The following is a 23,432-nucleotide window of genomic DNA, read 5'->3' as shown; positions in this document are numbered from 1 at the left end:
TATTTCTTTAAATTATATGCCAGCTTACCTTGGTGTGAGCTGACACAAGTATTTACTGTAATGGCCTAATAAAGTTCATTTTGGGGAGGGAAAACAGTTCTGGAAGACTTCATTGACTTTTGATTTTTATTTTTCATCAAAAAGTACTATGCTACTAAAACTGAATATAGCTATAAAGAAAGCTCTTACTCACTGGAGGCTGGTTGTGGGCTTGGGGGTGGAGTAGAATATACAGAATGTGTTCAATTCATGTACACATGAATACCACAGCCTCTGCCAGTACTTTTATGTTGTCCTGGCAAGAGGAAGGATTTTTTCTAAGAGGCCCATTTGATTTCTATCATTTGTTGTTCACCAGGGACTGTTCAGCATTCTTCTTCTCCCCCTGCTGGCTTTTCAGCAGTATTTTATGGCAAAAGCCATTGAGAATTAAATTCAACAAATATTTATCCAACCCCTACTATGGAAAGGGCATAGTCCTAGGTGATGGGGTTACAAAGATATTTTTTAGTGGCACCATCTGTGTCTTCAAGGATCTTACATTCTAAGTTCATACCTAAGAGGAAACACAATTCTCTATTCCTAACAGTAAGTAGTGAAAAAGAAATAGCCATTTAAGCTGTGCCTTTGGGAATTCCCTTCATTCCCTGGGGATAACATGTCAATACTTTAACACTTCTATGAATCTCTTATCTCATCAAACTTGGTACTCTCCCTAATGGTGCAGATTGCCATCTAGCCATGCCTTCTTATCCTATGGGACTCTGGTCTACGACTTTCCATAAAATCTCCAATAGTCAGAGGGCCTTCTCCTAGTTCTCTTAACATTGATTGGATACTAGTGGTGCACATGAGCTATTTATCCATTATCCCTGTGGATAACAAGAGTTCATCAGATTAGTTTCATAATAACAGAGTTCATTAAATTACAGTTTCAGCATATTGAGTTGCACCCTAGAGCCTTGAAAGCAGCTTCCAAAGGAGATCAGCTTACAGCCAAGAAGTAGCTTAAACACATGGAATTTCTGGCTCAGTATCTTCCAGATGAAAAAAATGAACACACTTTCAGAGAGTTGAGCAAAGTCTTCTTCTGTGTTGCTAATTGGATGATCCAACAACTGAAAATAAGTTAGCAATGTCATACTACTAGAGCTGTGATCCTCAGTAGCTCATTTCTCTCTTCATGATATGCCATGGTCTTCATTTTCTGACACACATATCATGATCAAAGTAGGCCATATTCCCATATTTCAGTTGTTACTGAAATGCCTGCCAATAGAGATAATCATACCCATAGAAGAGGGTTACTTCTATCAGGAATTCTGTAGTGTGCCTGGCTTTCTAATCTGCATCCCAATCCATTGGGGGCAAATTAGTTATTAAAACTTATATTGCCTGTTTCACTAACAGTAAGAATTCTGAATAAGCATAACACAAATTCTCAGAAACAAAGAATCTGTTATTTCTTCTACCCAAATAAGAACTTGAACACTTGACCTAGTGGTTATTTTGGCACTCTCTTTACTTAGAATTTTATGTAACCCAAAAGCATAGACTTTAAACAAAACACAGTCTAGGGGATGTCAGTGTATTTTTCATTGCCATTTTCTTTTGATAGATCCATCATCCTACCAGAGGTACCTCAAAACCTTAAAGCCATCTTTAACTCTTCCCTCTTCCTCACCTCATTCATTATTCAATCACTCTCCAGGTCCTATTGATTCTACATCTACTTCTCTTCTCACATAAATCTCTTTCTCTCCATGCACACACCCACCACCCAGCCCAGACCCTGGCCACTACTCACCTATCCAATAAGCCTTTCACATAGCTGTCAAAACAATCTTTCTGAATCACTAATTTTTCATTTTTCCTGTTCAAAAACCTTCAATGTCTCCCTAGTGACTAGATCAGGAGTCATTAGCGTTTTCATGTAATGTACTCCTTTGGTGAAACCTATGGACCCCTTCTAAGAATATCATTTTTAAATAATTGAAGGAAATACTAAATTTCAGTTAGAAGTTAGTGAAAGTGAAGGTATAAATTTTTCCCATCCAAATTCATGGATCCCTAAAATTTATATACGGACCCCAAGGATAAGGACCCCTGGAATAGAGAATAAAATACAAACAACTCAGCCTGGTATGTAGGCCTTGACTAGTCTGGATCCCTTTTGTCTTTCCAGCCTTTATTTCATGTTAATTTCTTTTATCACTTCACATATGCTTTATGGTATATTCCAACTAAAACAGAGGGAGAGCTGTTTCATCTTGACCCTTTGTGCATTTTCTTTGGCCTGGAATTTATTCTCTCCCTACCTCTACCTTTCAGGAGCCTTCTCTTCCTTCTAGACCCAGCTCAGTTTCCACCTCCTCCGTGAAGCCTTCCTTCATTCCCCTAGCTGAAAGTGTTCTTTCCTTACCCACATAGCCCTTGAATTATTTTTCAAGACTTACTCCTTTTCCCTTGTCACACTCTGCCTTGTATCAGATTTATACTAAATTCATGTTCAAATCATCCCCAGTAAAATGTGAATTTCTTGAAGGTAGCAATTATATTGGGTTTTTATCTCTGTATATGCCTAGAGTGGCCCTTTGCATATTGTACAAACTTGAATTGAATTTAACACAGAAGTAAAAATGGACACACTTCAGGATAATAAGACACAGACAGTGAAAACCTTAGGTCATAAATGACTATGTTAATGGACACAAAAGTATCTTACTAGAAAATAAAATGGTATGCTACTGAGGCGTTTAGCAGGAGTTTCCCTTTTTTATTTTGATTTTTGCCCAAGATTCTGGAAGGAAACTAACAAAGGCCAAGTACAAGGTTCAAGTAGTTTTCCAACCATAAGGAGGAAAAACTGGCAGCCTGCCATCACCCAGAAGCATTTCCAAAAACAAGCAGTCACAGAAGTCTTACCCATTGGCCCTTGTGCTGTTGATGGGGTGGATGAGAATAGCAGCACTCTCAATTAAAGAGGTTGAGCAGGGGGGAACCAAGTGGTAATTTCCTGTACTCCAAGACAGGCAGCTTTGGTGATTTGAGAAAAGTAGATAAATAGAAAGTTCTATATGAAAAACATCAGTGAGGTCTGAGTAAGTATCTCTCTCACTCCTACCTTAAAAGCAAATTCTTATATAGAGCAAACTTTTAGGTGGTTGTTAAAAATCAGCAATTCTTTTGAAAATGCTTGTGTTCTTTAACTACTTATCCATCAGGGAATCACTTTTGGTCTTAAGTATTTGTGTTTTTTCCATGTTTTGGGGATAGCAGACCCTTTCAAGAAATAGATAGTACAAAAGTGTTTTTTCCTACTTGACAGCTTCCCTCCTTATCTCAGTTGCATTGATTTTGTTCATGCAAAGCTTTTTCATCAGTTCATGTTTTTTTGCTTCCATTTTTTTTTCCTTCAAAATAGGTAGTATGAATACACCCTGGATTTATTGCAAATACTTGGCTTTCAGGATTCATTGTCATCAAGGTCTTGTAAGAAAATGAAACAGATAAATCTAGGTAGAAGATGCCCCTGTAATAGAAGTCTTTATTTCATGAAATACAAAATACATGATTCAGCATATCACAACTTGATCATCAAGGTCTATTTATACAGTGAACAGTGTTGCCTTTTACTGAGAGTTCCTATTTCTACTCCTTCCAATAATAATCCCAAAGACCAGCTGTCGTTTCCTATAATGGGTGAGCATTTGGCAGAATTTAACAGGACAATTCTTTAAAATAAGGTGCCTGAATTCCCAAGTATCTTCTCACCATAAAGGCTACTATTGTACAATAATATTACATACTTTTCTAGCAACACCTCTAAGAAGGGACCTCACTGTCCCTGAGATGCTAAGGATTCAGAGGGTGGGAGGAGAGAGAAGGAGAGGGGAAGGAGACAGGTAGTGAAAGGGGGGAAGAGGGGAAAGAGAAAGGAGGGGAAAAGGTAGAAAACCTTTCAGATACCCCTATCTTCTATGACAGTGAAGGCTTAATGCTCCAAGTAAGTGAAAAACCTAAAAGACCCTTTGACATCCAACCAGTTTAAGGACTAAGAGATCCTGGACATAATTTAATCCGTCCTTATGTCCAAAAAGGTTATCCCTGCTCACTTCTTCTTCTAATTCCTCACTTCTTTCATAGCCCAGATGAGTCTCTATCATCTGCCCAAGGCCTTTCCAGATTAGCCCTATCATTAGTAGTCTCCCTTTCAGGCATGTTATATACTTAACATGCACTTGCTATTTACTCATCCGAGCACCTCTTAAGTCCACTCAACAGAAGGTAAGCTCCTTGAAGGCAACAAGGCCTATTTCATTATTAACTTTGTATCGTACTCTATACCTAGCACCTGGAAGGCATTCAATAAATACCTATTTAATCAAATTAGCTGGCCTACACCGACCTCAGAAAGAATACAAGTAGCATTTCTAACATAGCAGTGGCCAGGTGGCTAATTGGTTAATATAGACCAGCTTTGAATATTGGGTGGCGATGCTCTCTTTGACACCAGATTCTATAAGACTGATGAAGTAAAATATATACTCCGATTGATGAGGAAGGCGATCTGGAGCTTTTGTCTCACCCATATTCCATTACTTCACAGATGTTTGAGGATGGAATAGGGAAGTCGGGAAAGGGGAATGTGCTATTATTCACAGATAGCCAGTTGTCTCTTCCCCCAAACCCACTTCACACAGAGATTTCACAGTTTACCCGCTGGCATGACCTAGACACCATTTTGCTTCTGTATAGGGAAATATAAAATGTATTCTCCCTTTAAGCTATTTACTATGACCAACATGATACTCAACCCTCCAGATGTTTGTATAACAAAGAGCTAAAGAGTAAAAAACAAAAGGAGAATAGTTCTGCATTGGAGACACTAAGAGCTCTATTCATTAGAAAAGATCCGCTGACTTCCACATCCAGCCCAACTATTCATTCTAAAATCACCCGGACTGTCGGAGACTGTTTTTTTCCCCTGGTGGATAGGCCCAGGCAGTAGAGAACTGAACAGAATAGGAGTGAATGTATTCATTACCCTCTGCTGGCATCAACCCTTGCATGGCCACAGAAAGGAAAAAGAAGGGTTTAAAATTGCTACATGTTCTGAACTGCACTTGAACACCAGGCCTTTTGACTGCCTTGAGTTATTCTGCCGACCTCCAAGCTACACCCGAGCTACACTAACCATATAATTGGTGTGGCAGGTTTTAGAGAGAACAGATCCATACGTAGCGCAAAGGAAGTGGTCACTGTTCTCTTTAACTGCTACTGGCTCATTTCCTTATTAATTCTCATTCTGGGTTACAAGGCATAATTGGGATTAACAGCATAGCATAGAAGAAAGCTAGAGGCAGCATAGAAAATTAGGTAGCCCTAGAGTCAGAAAGATCTGGATTCAAGTTCTGGCCCTGGCACATTCTAGCTATGTGGCCATGAGCAAGTCACTAAATTTCCCATTGACTCAGGTAAACTATTTAAGATGCAATGTGTACAGTGGGAAGACCACTGGTTCTAGAGTCAAAGGACTTGAAGTGATTAAATCCCACCTCTGATGTTTAGCATTTGTGTTACTTAACCTCCGTATTCCTCTGTTTTCATATCCATAAAATGAATAATATAAATTAATAAACTAGAGAGCCTCTCAAGTTCCTTCTAAACCTATTATCCTATGACTATATGTTACATATTAATTATAGATCTGTGTCACTGGGGGAAAGTTTCTGTATAATGAGATATAATATGATATGATATGATATATGACATGAGATAATAGGATATAACACAATAGGATTTATAATAATGTAAGAGACTAGGATAGGAATAATATGATATGATATAATATAACAATAATGTAATGTAGTATAAAATGACATATTATATGATTCAATGCAATTAATATAACTAATATAATGTAATCATGTATTATAATTAATGTGCCCCCAGATCACTCTCGAAAACCGTAAATTACTTATGACTTGTTGACCTTCATCAGAGGATATTTCCATATAAGGAACTCTCTATGCTAGTGAAATTATAGATCCATAATGACAGCAACAAAATAATAGAAACAGAAACAAGAGCACTGGATTTGGATTCAGAGGACCAGGGTTTGGATCCTGGCTCTACTTCTTATTGAGGGAAGTCCCATCACTGCTCTGAGCATGAGTAACTTTATGTGTGAAGTGAGGGGGTTGGACCAGTTGTGTTCTAAGGTCCTTTCCAGATCCAAGTCCTCTGACCCTGCACTTTCAGGAGGCTGGGAAATCCTACTCTTAACATGCCTAAAATCAGGTGGGAAGTTACAATAGGACAAGAGCAAATAAAAATCCTCTTCTGATTTTCCACTCCTCTTCACTAAAGCTCTCTATATATGGTATAGAAACTTATTTTGTTGAAGCACACCTATCAGCCTGCCTATCTCTGACAGCTATCTAGGTGGAAATTAAACACCGTCGGGCATCTTCTAAGAAGATGAAAGTGTGACTCCAATTCCATCTCCTGATAAAAACAAAGCCTGATGTCCAAAGTTGTGAGCACTGTTATTGAGTGTATAATAGTGATGCCTCATTCATTTCATCATAAAAAGAAGGCTTTGAAATATCTTGAACCTGAAAGACATTATTTCAAATCTAATACTGTTTGGAGACCACCAATACATGCAGGGCAAGTACCTGGATAAATAGCATGCAGAGTTATCTGTAGTTAAACAAGAAGAAGAACTCACATTTATAGGGAGCTTTAAAGTTTATAAGGAGCTTTTCTCATAAGAATTACATCGGTGTTATTCTATAAACAAACCAACTGCCTGCTCCTGCCTCCAGAAGTCATATATGATTCAATTCAATTTGAAACAAATTAATTCATTCATCAACTGCTCACTACGTGTAGAGTATTGGGAATACAAAAACAAACACAAGATAGTACCTGTCCTCATGGAGTCTATATTCCATATATCACAGGCTCAAAGTGCAATCGAGGTAAAATGAGGAATATGTATTTTAATCATAAAAGTAGTGATCAGGTATTCTTAGAGTACCTCTCAGAGAATATGCCCCAGAAGAATATGCTTCAAAAGTATTGGGGAAAAAAGACCTTGCTAGAGTGTTTAAACCTAGGTTGAAGTCCTATCTTTTCCACACACTTGCTGTATGGCCTCGGTCAAACAATTTCACCTCTCTAAGCTTCCATTTCTTCGTGTGTACATTCAGGAGGAGGCCTGTATTACTTACAGCTACAAAGCCCGGGAGTAGTTTTCCATAAGTAGTTTTTTAACTCAAAGGAGTAATGTATACAAAACAATTATGTTATCATATATATATATATATATATACACATATATACATATATATATACATATATATATACACATATATATGCATACACACACACATGCATATATATATATATATATATATATATCTCAAGGGGCAGCTAGGTGGCACAGTGGATAAAGAGCTGGGCTTGAAATCAGGAAAACATCCTCCTGAGTTCAAATCTGACCTCAGACATTAACTAGCTATGTGATCCTGGGTTTTCCTCAGTTTCCTCCTCTGTAAAACGAGCTGGAGAAGGAAATGGCAAACCAGTATCTCTACCAAGAAAATCCCAAATGGGAACATGAAGAGTTGGACATGATGGAAACAACTGAAAAACAACAATATATATAATGAGCCATCACCAGCATAGATGCTGCCACTACTGTAGGAAAAGCAGTCCTTCTAGATATCCCCTGCTGGCTGGAACTCCTTAAACCACTCAGAAGAAAAAGATCAGTCAATCATTGAGGAACTAGTTTAGAGAGAATCCATATAACACAGTAGAGTGGAACAACAGCTTTGAAGTCTTAGTATTTGGGTTGAAATCATGCCTTTGTCATTTATTACCTATGTAACCTTAAGTAAGTCAACTTTAACACTTTGGACCTCAGTTTGCACATCAAAAATGAAGGAATTGAACTAGAGAGCCACCAATGTCCTTTCCAGCACCAGATCTTGGATGCGTGTTTGAATCCCAGCTCTCTCATTTACTCTGTGTGACATTAAACAAATTACTTAATCTCTTTAGTCCTCAGCTTGTTCACCTTTAAAATGGGGGCAGGGAGGATTAGATGACTATTCTGGTCCCTTCCAGTCCTAAATTTTTCATCTGATCATCCCTCCTGACTTCCTCTTTTACTATGACTGACTGTCAATAATGAGACGCAGGTATACAAATATATCTGACTGCAAAAAGGAGAAGGCAGCTTTCATTGTACATTAGGACTGGCTTAAACAAAAAAATAAGGTAGAAAAATTGTGACTTTCTATACAGAAGTTACTACCCAGATCCTATATATACAACTACCTAACTTTGACAGGGTCTCTGATGATAGAGGAGGAAGACCATAAGCTCTTCCACGACCACAAAGTCACATTTCTTTCTCCTTTCTTAGATTTCTCTTAGAGCAACAGGGGCAGCTAGGTGGTGCAGTGGATAGAGCATTGACCTGGAATCAGGGAGTCCTGACTTCAAATCTGGCCTCAGACACTTATTTACTAATTGTGTTACCCTGGGCAAGTCACTTAATCCTGTTTGCCTCAGTGTCCTCATCTATAAAATGAGCTGAAGAAGGAAATGGCAAACCACTCCAGTACCTTGGCCAAGAAATTTCCAAATGGAGTCATGAAAAATCAGACATGACTGAAAAAAACCAACAGAAAGAACATGACTTATCTTTGTTATTGTTCTTTTTTCTCTTTTTTAAAACTAATCCTCTCTTTCTATTAAAACAATTCGGTTGGGGTTGCACATCCATGGGGTTGGGCAAATGCCCCTTCTATCACTCAGAGGAGTTTCTCAGGAAAAATGAATCAGTTCTGGGCTCCTATCCTCCATCCCCCCTACCACCACTCTAAGTAAGACCCACCCTGAAAATGCTTAGCTGCTGGGAGGGCAGATATTTAGCTGAACCCTTTTTCTGAAATTATGGGCCTTTGAGATGATCCTTTAACACATGAACGAAGCTGCTTTTTTGTTCCCTACAGCTCGCAAGTTCAGATCTGTAGCAACTTCCGGCAACACTTAGGAAAAGTTAGCTCTTAGAATCTCACCTATAATTACCTAGCAAGTGAACGAGGATCCGTTGGAAATGTTCTTTGACTTGGGGGTTAAAGCTTTCTGAAATGATGACCCCTGGTGGATATAATAAGGATATGCTCTGAGCTAAGGAGGATGGTAATGTTGGATTGAATTGAAAGGAAAATGATGATCAAGCGTCAAAACTAGGGCTAATAGAGGGGATTGTAAGGGAGGCGAAGAGACAGGACCTGATAGGGAGCAGAACTGTATAAAGTGTAAATATTTCACCATTAGTGGTCCCCCACCCCATGTTCTTTTTCTGGGAACACAAAGCAGCACCTCTCTAATTGCCTACCAGCTTCTACATTACACCTCATTTCCCAGATGAGACTGGGCTCACAACCAAGTTACATGCAAGTAAATGTGCTTATTTTTACAGCCATTTATGTCACTTTCAAGAGGGGACTCTCTGGACCACTCTGGAGCCATATATATATATGCATGCAAAAATCACAGAACCTCCCGCTTGAAAGGGACACGGCAGAGGCCATATGGCCCAACCCAAAGTGTGAACAAGGATCCCTTCTACCACCTAACAAGTGGACACCCAGTCTCTACTTGGAGACCTCAAGTAAAGGAGAACCTACCATCTCCCAAGACAGCTCATTCCATTTAGAACCTCTGATCATTAGCAATGTTTTCCTGAGAGAAAGTCTAAATTTGCCCCTTCGTAATTTCTGAGCATTGCTCCTAATTCAACCCCCTGGGGTCAAGCAGAACAAGCCTAATCCCTCTTTCATATAACAACTCTTCAAATATTTGAAGACAGCTATGCTGTCCTCCCTGAAATTGTCATTGCTCCAGAATCAATGAACCAGCATTTATGAAGGACCTGCAATGGGCTAGATGCTAGAAACACCTCTTTTGTTGTGGCTGTTGTTGTTGTCTCTAGGTGTTTTGGTAGGTTAATTAAATTTAATGTTTACTGTGTATGTTATTGGATGTTTGGGCCTACTATTCTCTATCAAGTCATTATCTCTTCTCTCGAATCATATACCCCACCTTCCAAATAGTCCTGGGCTTATTTCACCTAATATCTTAATAATAGGTCAATTTTACACAGTTGGTGTTAAGGATAAAGGGAATTTGGTGATTTATGTTGCTCTAGTCAATGAGAGATCCCCAAGTTACTTTTTTTTGGACCAAGAGTCTAAAAGTATCTTTAAACAGATTCTCCTATGCCAAGAACTAAAGGCCCTCTACTATCCTGGTTTCCCTGCTCTGGACACCCTCCATTTTATCAACATCCCTGAATTCAGGAGGGTACTCCAGAATAGGTCTGACCAGAGTAGAGTTAAACAAGATCATCATCTCCCTACTCACACTAGGGGCCACATTTCATCCTTAGACCTTAACAACCAAGTTACCCATAAGTAAACATACTTATTTTCATAGCAATTTATGTTGCTTTCAAGAGTGGGGTACCCTCTGCTACTCTGGAATTATATGCACATATGCATACAAGGAGTTATTCAGACAAGGAAGGATTTAGACTGAGCAATATTCTCCTATGGAAGGTACTACCGGTAGTGAGGGGTATGGGACTTGAGGGATCTCCATGCCTTCTGCAATATGGTACATCTGTTTTCCTTACCCAAACCTCCCCAGCTCATCTTGTACAAGTCACCAGACAGATGACAAAAGCAAGAGAAAAATTTGCATTTTATTGTCGCTATTACAGCAATGCCCCAAAAAAAAGCAGGGGGAGGGAATCCTTGTTTGCTGTAGCGGTCACCGTAACTGAGGCAGACACTTGTTGAAATTCAAATTGCCCCTAGAAATTAGCCAGTTCCCTTGAAAATATTAATGATAAGACGAGGAAAGAAAGGGATATTGATTACTCAGAGTGCAATTGAGAGAGGCATAGAAAGGCAAGCAGCCATGGATTTAATGGTCATTGCGAGTTCTTGTCCTAGAGTGCCCCCTGCTGACCACCCCAGTAGAGTCATGTGAATTAAAGAAAAGGAAATTATCAGCAAAATAGACCTGTTGAATGTTTTAAAAATGCTGAAATATCTTATTAAAAATTTAGATATATAATCTTATATGTTACATATGATTATATGTTATATTTCAAAATTTTAAAACTATCACGGCATCAATCTATGGTAATGAGTAAGGATATAAACAGGGATGCTGCTACATTCAAACATTTTCAAACATGCTGCTCAGACCCATTCTGTAGCAAGACTTTTCTGGTAGGTTTAAAAAGTGAAAATTATTTAGCTTTAGGCCAATAGATCCTTTCAGAAATTATTTCATCTTAAAGGGAAAAACTAAATATAAAATTTGAAGTTATTAATGATGGAGCTGGTTGCCCTTGGAAATATTTGGTAGTCCTTGTTTATACACAATACAAAGTGTGTGGACTTCCTTTGCTTTGGTAGTACACCTTAACTAGGTTTTTATAAATCTATACATGCAGCCTCAGACTTTCTTGTGGGCTATAATCACACTTCACAAACTGCTTCTTGGGTGCCTCTGACTGGATGTCCTATAGGCATTTCAAACATCCAAAAGGGCTCATTCTGTCCCTTTTCCTTCCCTCTCAAATTCTCCCATCTTCCAAACATGCCTACTGCTGAGGGCACCAGCCTCCCAGCCACCCAGGCTCCTAACTCAGTGTCATCCTTGTCCCTTCACTCACACTCATCCTATGTATCCAAATCTTATTATTTCAACCTTCACATCTCTCATATTCATCCCCTTCTCTTCACTCATGTAACCACAAATCTAGTTCAGGTCCTCGTCATCTCTCTCCTCTGGGCTGTAACAATGGCCTTCTTACTGGTCTCCCTGACTTAAACTTCTTCCCACACCAATCCACCCTCCACTGGGCCACCAAGGAGATGTTTGTTAAATGTAGGGGTGACCACATCACTTCCTTGCTCAGTAAGCTCCAACTTCTCCCTCATCTCTAAGATCAAACTTAAATTCCTAACTTTGAAATTTAAACCTCTTCATAGTCTGGGCCCATTCCCTACCTTTCCAGTCTTTTTATACCTTACTTCCCTTTACATACTCTATCACCTAGCTACACAGCTTGGTCTTCACATATGTCTTATTTATCTTCTGTCTCTGTGCTTCTGCAGTAACTGTATCCCAGAATGCTCTGCTCCTTTAATATCCTAAGTTTGCAAAAGATTCATCTCAAATCTTACCTTCCAAAGAAGGCCTTTCCCAATCCCTCAGTTGCCTTCCCCTCTCTTCCATCTGCTATGATTTTATCTTACACATACCTCGTTAGTGCTATGTTGTCTCCTGCATTCAAATGTGAGTTCCCAAGTTGGGGATTATTTTTACCTTTTTTGTGGGGGAGGTGTTAGCACAGTATCTACCACACGGTAAGAACTTAACAAATTCTTATTGTCTGACTACCTGACTGACTATAACACTGGTGTCAAACTCAAGTAGAAAAGGGAGTCACTAATCTGTACAAAAGAATCTCTATGGGTCGCATGCTGACTTAATTTTAAAATATGTTATCTACATTTTATTATGTTTTTATTTATTTTGTTAGATATTTCATAATTACATTTTAATCTAGTTTGGCTACATTCGGAAGACAGTGGAAGGTTAGGTGTTTAATCCCCTTGGACTATATTATATGCAGCTTCACTCTGCAGCAGGGACTCAGTTATGTTCCATCTGCTTTTACACTTATTTTTCTCTGAGGATTTCTAGCATTCTAGGACATGATCACTTCTTTAAAACTGACTTTGCGAAATTTACTCATTAGTTTGCCTCAATACAAGAGACTAGGCCTAAATGTATATTTGGATAACAAATACATACTCGATTTAATCAACATAGCTAAAGGAACTAAAGAGAAAACCAAAAATGGAAGAAGAAGGAGGAAGGAGAGAAAGAGGAGAAGAAGAAAGAGGAGGAGGAAGAGGAGGAGAAGAAGAACAAGAAGATGAAGAAAGGAGGAGGGAGAGGGAGAGAAAGAGGGAAAGGAAGGGAGAGAGGGAGGGAAGGAAGGAAGGAAGGAAGGAAGGAAAGAAAGAAGGAAGGAAAGAGAAAGAAAGGAAGGAAGGAAGGAAGGAAGGAAGAAAGGAAGGAAGGAAGGAAGGAAGGAAGAAAGGAAGGAAGGAAGGAAGGAAGGAAGGAAGGAAGGAAGGAAGGAAGGAAGGAAGGAAGGAAGGAAGGAAGGAAAGAAGGAAGGAAAGAGAAAGAAAGGAAGGAAGGAAGGAAGGAAGGAAGGAAGGAAGGAAGGAAGGAAGAGGTTTATTTGTCTCCATTAAAAAATGAAGCAGATCATTTTTACCTAAAAGAAGTTGTAATACCCAATCCCAGATTCCTCATATCTCATCCTTGAAGCCTTCCCCCGATTGTTTCAGCTCCCATTGGACTGGGGATGGATGAATTATGCCTAGATGTTGCCCTAACTTTATTTTACAGTGATCTCTTATTAGGGCTGTGACTAGGGAAAAGATACTAGCTTATTAAGGGCAAGGAATTAACACATTAGTGTATCACATTTGCATATAAATGCAATTATGCTAATTTGAGTTCAGATATATCTATTAGCTCAGACTGATCTAAGCAGCCATGGTACCATACAGTGGAAAGGGCATTGGATTTGTAGTAAGAAGATATGGGTTCAAATCCTACCCCTGATACTACCTATGTGACCCCGAACTAGACATTTAACTTTTCTGGGCCTCAGTTTCCTCATCTGTAAAATGAGAGTTTGGAGATAAATTTCTTCTTAGGTCTCTTCCCTCTCCCCCTCTAGATCTATGATACTATGAATGACCAGAATTGAAGGCCTGGGAATCTTTAAGGTTAAAATAAGACTGCTTAGCAAGGAATCAAAAAGGAGGTACCCCACAAAAGGGATTCGACAATCTATAATATTTCCCCTAGTCCACTCTATAAGCAGCGCTATGCTATTCCTCACTTAAAAGTCAGAGCCGTAATAGGGAATCCATTATTGTTCTGTCATCCCATTAACCATCTGCCATCCCATTTGGTATCACCAAAGGACTACCTCATTACCTGGAGAGTTGCCTATAGGAGAAATGGCCCAGCATGAAGTTAGAACTCAATCAGTTGGATTGTGGAATTCATATGTTACCCATAGCCCGGAGTCCCCTAAAGACTTTGAGTTTGCATAGACCTATGTTCTGTCCTAGGGCCTGATCCCTAAAAGGGTCATTCATCATCTTTTTTGGCTCTTTACTTCTACCCTTGAGATTACATTCAGGAAAAATTTCCTGGAATTAAAAAAAAAGCTTTAATATGGCTCATGTTTCCCCAAAAAGGTTTCCCCAAAAGTGGGTAACGGGATCCCCAACTCCCATACAGGGAATCAATTTATAACATGGGCATTGAATATAGGGCCACCTTTATTTCACCCACCACGGAAAATTCATAAAACATAAAGGACTCCCCAGAGGCTAGGAATATAGAACCATGAAAACTCCCAAATAGCCCATTAATTCCTGAACCTTCCCCTTCAAAGTAAAAACATTTTTAAAGTTACTGCACAAGTACACCCCCATTTACCTTCCACCTGTATTGTCAAAATAACTAACAGCAACATCATATATAACTGAAAAAGTCCATAATTCCTGGCCCCTATGACATGACTTTAGTCTTTTAGTCTTCTTCCTTTTCCAAACTGCATACTGTTGAGGAAATTCTCTCCCTCCAGAAAGTCAGTGCCCAACTCTCAAAACTCAGGAACTTTTTATCTCTTGGGAACCTTTAGACTTTTCATGGAAAGTTAATTCTTGGGAATCTTAATTTCTGATCTGTGCTTAGAACAAAAGAAAATAGGAGGGCATGCAGTGGGAGATTGAGGTGCCGTGAACTTGCTTCTCAGGCTTGCCTATATAAACATTGGCAGCTTGCCATGTGCTTCTCCTACAAGTTGCCATATGTATTTTTCTTGTTTGTAAGATGTGGACAGAGAGAAATCCATCCCATCCCTCAAATTTAGAAATTCAAGGGGAAAAAAGCTGTTTTACAATTTACTTGTGTTGATCACAACTTTTATCGATGGCTCATCCAACAATCCTCAATCATCAGGAGGCAGACCCAATATTTAAAGCCCAATCAGTAAAGTATTAATGAGCAAATCCACCTCCATAGGAGGTGCCTTTCATATGCCTGCACCAAGATCTATATCTTATAGATCATAAATTTAGAGCTGTAAGGTACCTTGGAGGGGCAGCTAAGTAGAGTAGGTAGGGTGGATAGGGTAATGAGCTCAGACTCAGAAAGAAAGACCTGTGTTCCTGTCAGGGACACTTTCCAGTTGTGTGACCCTGAGCCAGTCACTTAACTTCTGTTTGCCTCAGTTTCTTCAACTGTAAAAATGCGATAATGGCCCCTACCTCACAGAGTTATTATAAGAATAAAATGAGACAATATTTGTTGACCATGGTGTGTTATACTTAGATCCTATATAAATGCTAGCTATTATCATTATTACTATCTCATTCAGTGGCATCAGACTCAAACAGAAATGGATCCCCAATGCATCATATTGACTTAGAAAACTACAAGTTAGCATTATCTATGTTGTACTGTATTTTTATTTATTTTGTTAAACATTTCCCGATTACATTTTAATCTGGTTCCGGTCTCACTCAGGAATTTTGTGGTCCCCTTGGGGTTGGCAGGCTGTGAGTTTGACATCTCTAATTTAAGTAACTCCCCTCATTTCACAGAGGTCTAAGAGGAGGGAAGTAATAAGCCCAAGGTCACATAGGTAGTAAGCGGCAAAGCAAGAATTAGGACCCAAAATCTTTTGACTCCAAACCAAGCAGCCCTGACCATCCCCACAATCACAAATCCCCCTTATTCAGTACTTGTTATGAAAATTAGTAATAGTTTATAACCTCGTGTAGGTAAATATGCTACTCCTTGACATTTATATGGAAGTTGTCTTTAAGGGCTTTCTGCCTGACCAGGACCTAAAATCAAAAGTACATATCTGGGATCCTAATGTTGTTCTTGTTCAGTCATAAAGTTGTGTCCAACTCTTTGTGACCGTCTATCTGAGTTCATGTTCATTGTTTCTATGACTATCCAACCACCTCATCTTCTGCCATCCTATTTTCCTTTTGCCTTCAATCTTTCCCATCAGGGTTTTTTTTCCAGTAAGTCCCGTCATCTCATTATGTGTTCAAAATATTTAAGCTTCAGCTTCAGTATTTGATATCTCAGTGAACAGCCTGAATTAATTTCCCTAAGTATTGACTGATTTGCTCTCCTTACCATCCAAGGGACTCTCAAAAGCCTTCTCCAGCACCATAAAGTAAAGGCATCCACTCTATGGCTCTCAGCTTTCCTTATAGTACAACTTTCACAGTCATACGTTGCTCCTGGGAAAACCCTAGCTTTGACTATATATGGACTTCAACAAAGGTGATGCTTCTTTCCCAAAAAACTCCATAGACAGTAATGTAGATTCATGAAATCTTCAAAAAGGGCAGCAATTAAAGATGAAAACTTCCAACTAGAGGAAGAAAGAGGAAAAAAACCAGAGGTCTCAAGATTAGCTGAGTTTACCCTAGCTGTTTGACTTAAGTTCGAGAACTCTCAGTGTATCACATTAAGCTTTTTTTAAAGAAAGATCAGAGGAAAAGGAGAGAAGGGTACGTATAGAGAATGGTGGGAACAAAGAGGAAGGGGCAGAGCATCTCTCCATTCTAAACTGTAGCTTCATAGTATTTTTCCTGGCAAGGCATTTAACAATTCAGTCTTATGTAAACATTTTGTTTGGATTCTCACATTGGATGTGTCTGACTTAGGAGTTCTTAATTTTTTCCTCATTATTGTTTCTTTTCTGCCTTTCTTTATGCTAGAAGTGTTACTAATAGGATCTCTATGATACTTTTCTCTCAAAAAAGTTAATCATAACTACACATGTATAACCTATATCAAATTGCCTTCACAATGAGTGTGGGTGGGGAGGGAAAAGAGAGAGAATTTGGAACTCAAAGTGTTAAAAATGAATGTTAAAAATTGTTTTTACATGCAACTGGCAAATAAGATATACAGGAAATGGGGTATAGAAATCTATCTTACCTACAAGAAAGTAGGGGAGAACGGGGTGGGGGAGGGTGATAGAAGGGAGGGTAGACTGGGAGAACCAGTAATCAAAATGCATGCCATCTTGGGGTGGGGGGAGGGTTGGGGTGAAAATGTGGAACTCAAACTAAAAATAAATTAATTTTTAAATTGTCATTTTAAAAAAAGCTAATCATGATTCATTTCCTTGGAAGTAAGTTTAAGCCAAAAACAGAGTATCAAAGTTGATCAGTATTTTCAACGTGATCCCATTTTCATGTAAACATTACTGGAAACCAAGAATGTTGAATGAATTCAAACACACGATACCATAAGTTGTTATTATCATTATTAATAGACATTTTTATAATTATGTAAGGTTTACAAAACATTTTACATACATCATATCATTTGATCCTCACAATGACCTTGTGAACAAAGCAATATCATCCTCCTCTTACAAATGAGGAAACTGAGGCTCAACAAAGTAAAATGAGCTGCCCAGGATCACACAGCCAGCAAGTATCCAGAGTCAGAGTATCAGCCAGTCAGTATCAGAGTTCAACCCACATCTCTCCTGACTCCAAGTCCAGCACACTTGGACAGTGTGGCACGGTATTGCCATAAAGTCTTAGCCAATCTTTGAACTAACACATAGAGAAAATGGCAAAGTAAGAAAGGCAATGTAGAGTGATGAAAAGGACCCTGAATTTAGAATAAGAAGACCTGAGTTTGAATCCAAGCATTTCTATGTCACCTTGGACAAGTCACTTCCTTTATTTGAACCCCAATTCCCTTGTCTGTAAAATCTGGAATACACCTTAGAGGTGTACTCTTAAAGGGCCTTTCCAACTTGAAACATAATTATCTTAGTTTTCATAAAGGGAATCAGAGAAAAGTATAGATCTTCGAGACAGAAGGAAATTGAGGCAAGCTGGCCCTTTTCCCCCAACCCTTTTGCAGATAAGGTAAAATTATACCTAGATGATGCTGAAACCTAGTGAGGTCAAGTAATTTGCGCAAGGTCATAATTTAGTAAATGAAGAAAAATCCAAGCTGTCTGCCTTCCACTAAACAGGATAGTGAGAAGAGGGTAAGTTACTTTTACCCATTATCCCCATCTAGCCCCTTAACCAGAAAACCTTGGGCATGGTGAAACATTAAAATTCAAAGGTCCTTCACAGTCCTTTAACTTAAGAGAACCCTGTGCAGATGGGACCTATGGACTATCCCTGAATATTTTTTATTTGCTGGTAAATGCTGCCACCTTATGGCCCCTCCATCGTTCATCAGCTAAGCAATAGTCAATTGTATCTTCCTGTGAATTCTTTTAGGGCATTTTATTCTGAGAACCATTCGTTGGGAATAGATAAATTTATTTGATGAAGGGAATTGTCAGACTAGGACCAAACAAATTAGTGCATAATTTGCTTGCAGGAAGGGCAGAAGCACAGATATCAAACCACAACTTATCCTGTATTTATTGTTAATGGTCAGAAAAAGAAGTTAAAGATAACTAGCTAAGTATGAACAGCCTACATCTCATTTAGATAATTAGTAGCTACACTCGTCAGCAGTTTGATTGCCTGGTAATTACAGTTTAAGTTAAACAGGTAAATCTGAAGGGTAATTATTTGTTTGCAGATGGGGCTAACACAGCCCTGTATGAAGCATCATCATGTCATTCATCTGTGGCTCCATGGTAATTATTGGGCTGTTATGAAGTATTTATATATGCAAATAAATATTTAAAATAAAAATGCCACAAGATGACAGACAAAAGGTGGAGGAGTAACACTAGATTATGATTAAAATGATAGAGTCTTTTCGCAACAACACCAGTTAATATGAGAGTTGGGAAACTGTCAGTATATCATATTGCAGTGGGGAAGAGAAGAGCACCTGGAGTAAAGGTTGTTGTTATTCAGTTGTTTCAATCGTGTCTGACTCTTAGTGACCCCATTTGAGGTTTTCTTGGCAAAGATTCTGTAATGGTTTGCCATTTCCTTCTCTAGCTCATTTTACAGATGAGGAACTGAGTCGAACAGGGTTAAGTGACTTGCCCAGGGTCATACAGCTAGTAAGAGAAATCTTCCTGACTCCAAGCCAGTGCTCTATCCACTTCACCACCTACCTGCCCTTGGCACAAAGGACTTGAGTTTGTACCTTGGGCAACTTATATAATCTCTTTGGGCCTCAATTTCTTCATCTGCAAAATGAGGGGGTTGGACTGCATGGCCTCTGAGGTACCTTTGGGCTCTGCATCTATATTCTTATGTCCTATAAGATATAAATCACAGACAGATCACAGAACCTCAGATTTAGAAGAGAGGAAAGCAGCTGTCTACTCCAACCCATACCTGAAGAAAAAATCAATATGACATACCCAGCAAAGTAGCTGATCAATCCCTACTTGAAGACCTCCAACAAGGAGGGGAACCACTACCTGCCGAGGTAGCCTACTTCACTTTTGACAGCTCTAATTGTTAGAAGTTTTCCCCCTTCCTTTTATAGCAAGCTTAAATTTGCCTCTGCAGCATCTATCTAACCCCCTCATAATCTTCCCCACTCCACCTTTCCACTCTTCTTGTACTTTAGCCACCTAGACACCCCCAAGAGGTGTTTTCCAATTAACCATGTGGTTTGGGGCCAGTCATTTAATACCTTTGAGCCTTAGTTTTCTCATCTGTCAAATGGAGATAATAAAATCATAAGGGTCATAATGCTCTCACAAAGACTTTATGAGGGGATGTATACAACCAACTTCCTTTCTTCTTGGGATATGTGTGAACTTTTGAGAGCATACGAGAGTACATATTTTTGGCACATAGGGTGGCTTGTGGTTTACAATCCATTTCAAGTGTAAACAATATGGTCTTAAGGGTCATAAAGACCTCAAAAAACCTTTGTGAATATTAAATGTGATGAGGAGGAGGAGGATGTAAATGAGGTAAGAGATATAAAAGTGTAATGATGGCCTGAGTGGTCACTGAGCCCAGTCCTCGTGAGCATGTAAAATACTGCTGATACAATTCCCCACATGGAAGAGTCTGGGCAGTGTGCTTCTGAAAGAGTGATGACGTATTATGAAAGTGGAGAAAGTTAGATCATGTACAGGCATTCTGTAACTGGTTCTGATCTGCTAACCATGTGGTGAATTGTAGCCTTTGTTGAATGGTGGCATTTGCAGAATGGGTACTGGGAGTATATTCAAAAGGCACTGGTTGACCTTATCTTTACTCTTGGTTTGGTCCTTCTTTTCACATGACTCCTTTCTGGCAGATGATGTCTGGTGAGAGACAATGTTATAAAGGGTGAGGCCTAAGGCTCTCTCCCTCTGGAGTCTATGACCTTGTGAGTTTTGAAAAGTCAATAGAGTGATCCACCACATGTCAGAATCAGATACTTGAATACATTTCAGATTCTGAAGGCAACCCAATATAGATGCACTGAGTATGAAGGATCAGCCTTCAGAATCCAATCCAATAGTGGGTGAGATAGGGAGTCCTCTATCAGTGATGTCCAGATTTAGATGGGACTTTGATTGAACCAGTACTATGTAGAAACTGCATTAAGTTGGGGTCCACACTCCCCAAAGGCTGAATTAATATTATGGACAGTGGGGTGTAGTGTTCCCCAAAGTGTTGAAGAGAAATGTTTGTACTTCTGTTCTTGCTAAATCTTTGAAGCATAATTTATGAAGCATAACTGGTATTGATTGGTTAAATGGACCTGGGGTGCTAATCATCAGCACCTAATAGTGGGGAAGAACACACCTGGAGTGAGAGGTCAAAACTACATAAAGTTGAAGTTCTCTCTTCTGAGAGACCAAAATGATGCAGGGAGGAGCAGTGCCCCAAAAGCACTGAAGGGAAATTTTGTAAATATCCCTTTGAAAAAGATAATTTTGTTAATTAGTCAAATGGTGTTTGGCACTTAATTGTTGGAGGAACACAAGCAGAATGGGAGTTTATGATTATGTTATTAGAGAAGAGACAACCTAATTCTTCAGGGTGCTACTCTAGAACCTCAAGGGGGCGATGTAGCTGGCCTGGCTCTGGGGGAGTACACAGAATCAGTACTTTCTCTGGGCTTATTCTCTAGGAATTGTATCAGCAGATTCTTGCTAACTACAAGAAAGAACTTCCCAGTCAGCAGCACTATGCATATTCATAAGAACCGGACCCACTGGCCAGTCCTCTTTCACACTAGCATAAAGCACTACATAACTCTGGGATAATATTCTTCTCACTAACATCCTCCTCTGATGCCACAATTTATCAAGGCTTAGAGGTGACTCTGGGTTCTCAGGGGCAATGACAATGGGACAGAAGCTCTGGCAGATCTTACCAGTGTAGAAAGGGGGGTGGAAAGGGAAAGAACATTTATTAAGTGCCTACTGTGTGCCAGGAACTGTGCTAAGCACTTTTCACAAATATTATCTCATTTGAGCCTCATAAAACAACCCTGTAGTGTAAATAATATTATTATTCTTATTTTGCAGTTGAGGAAATGGAAGCAGCCAGAAATTAAGTGGCTTGCCCAGGATCACATTGCTAATAAGAGTGTGGGGCCAGATTTGTATTGAGGACTTCCTTACTCTAGGGCCAGCACTTTATCCTCTTCACCACTAGCTGCCTCTAAAAAAAGATTTTAAGTGAAGGACAAACAATGAACTATTTATCTGTTGCAGTTATGTTTTGAGAGGCTCATTACCCTACTAGCCACAGAATAACAGAATTTGAAAGTTGGAACAGAATTCAGCATTCAACTATGCCAACCTACACATACATATCTTACAAGGGATCATCCAGCCTCATCTTGGGTAATCAATTTTTTCAGAGAAAGCAACTCTCGAAGACTGTCTACTAAGTCACAGATGTGGTGAAATCTGCACAATTTGGTGGAGTATCCATGCTGACCAAATAGCAAGTTGTTAAAATATAAATACTGAGTATTATAGATACTTACATTGATCTTAAATGGAGTGGATAGGAATTCTTACAACTTTTTTTAGCATAACTCCAAACCAGCACCAGTCACAGATTTTTGCTAAGAATAAGAAAGAACCTCTCATTCAATTCAACGACTCACTACATGAAAAACATTATGTAAGGCAACAGGGATTCAGTAACTAAAAATAAAACTGCCCCATCTTCAAGAAGCTTCTGTAAGGTCAGTGAAGAATAAGATCTTCCCTGCGCATCAACAGGCCTCATGTGGAGCCCATTAAGGGAAGTTTGATTGCTGGTAGGAAGGCTTACACACTTTTTGTTAATTTCTAATTAGGCACTGAGTCAGGAGAGTTCTGGCTCTGAGCCTATTAGCTGAAAGAGTATATATTCTGAGAGGTGAGCTTTCACTTTGGGGGTTCAGTTGTTCTGACTTTTGTCTTGTCACTAGACTTCAATGACTCTGGAAAAGGGAGTGAGGCTGACAAACATCAGCCATCATGTTGTGATGTCATTGGTCCTCTTCAAAAACAAAAGATGAATACCACCACCATGTTTTATTGAAGGGAGACAAAATGTACACATACAAGTAAACTCAAATCAAAGGCAAGGGTAAACCAAGTAGTTTCAAGATGGCAATTGCATTACAACTGAAGACATTAGGAAAGGCCTTGCATAGGGGATGGCACCTGAGATTTGCCTTAAAGGAGCTAAAGTCCTTATGATTAGTCTTCTCAAAAAATTGAATGAGTTCTCAAAAGTCAATAATTTGCAATCATTGGAAGTGGAAAGACTGAATGGCTGCTCGTTGGTAAGTAATGATTCATTTGTTAGATAGGGAGCTGGTTAAATGGCTCCTAGTATTCCTTCTCTTTCTAGGAAATCACACAAGAATATAGAGAATATCAAAGAGTCTTAACTTATTTCCTTTGCATTTACTAAAGCCCAAGAACTATCTACTTGCACTGGCAGCAAATTAAACAACTTTTCAGGCAGTAGAATTGGCTCCAAAGGTGTGGTCTCAATGAAAACATTCTGCTTATGGCACCTCAGGGTCCAGAACAGCAGGTAAGAGATTGACTTATAGTCTTTGACATTATAAACATGAACCCCTTAGATGGTTACGTGGGAAAGATATAAGACTGGAGGGTAGAGGAATTCCTGGACAAATCCTCCCAAGTACAAAGAAAGGTCTAAGAATCATAGAATTTCAGAAAAGAGTTTGATGGGGGAAAAAATCATAAAACCATGTTCATTAGATCCACTACAAATTTATGTTACACAATCTCAACTGGGATCCCTTTCTACTTTGTTTAATCTTCT

Source organism: Trichosurus vulpecula, chromosome 3 (assembly GCF_011100635.1).
Source record: "Trichosurus vulpecula isolate mTriVul1 chromosome 3, mTriVul1.pri, whole genome shotgun sequence".
Lineage (NCBI taxonomy): Eukaryota > Metazoa > Chordata > Mammalia > Diprotodontia > Phalangeridae > Trichosurus > Trichosurus vulpecula.
Note: the sequence above shows the minus strand (reverse complement) of the source record.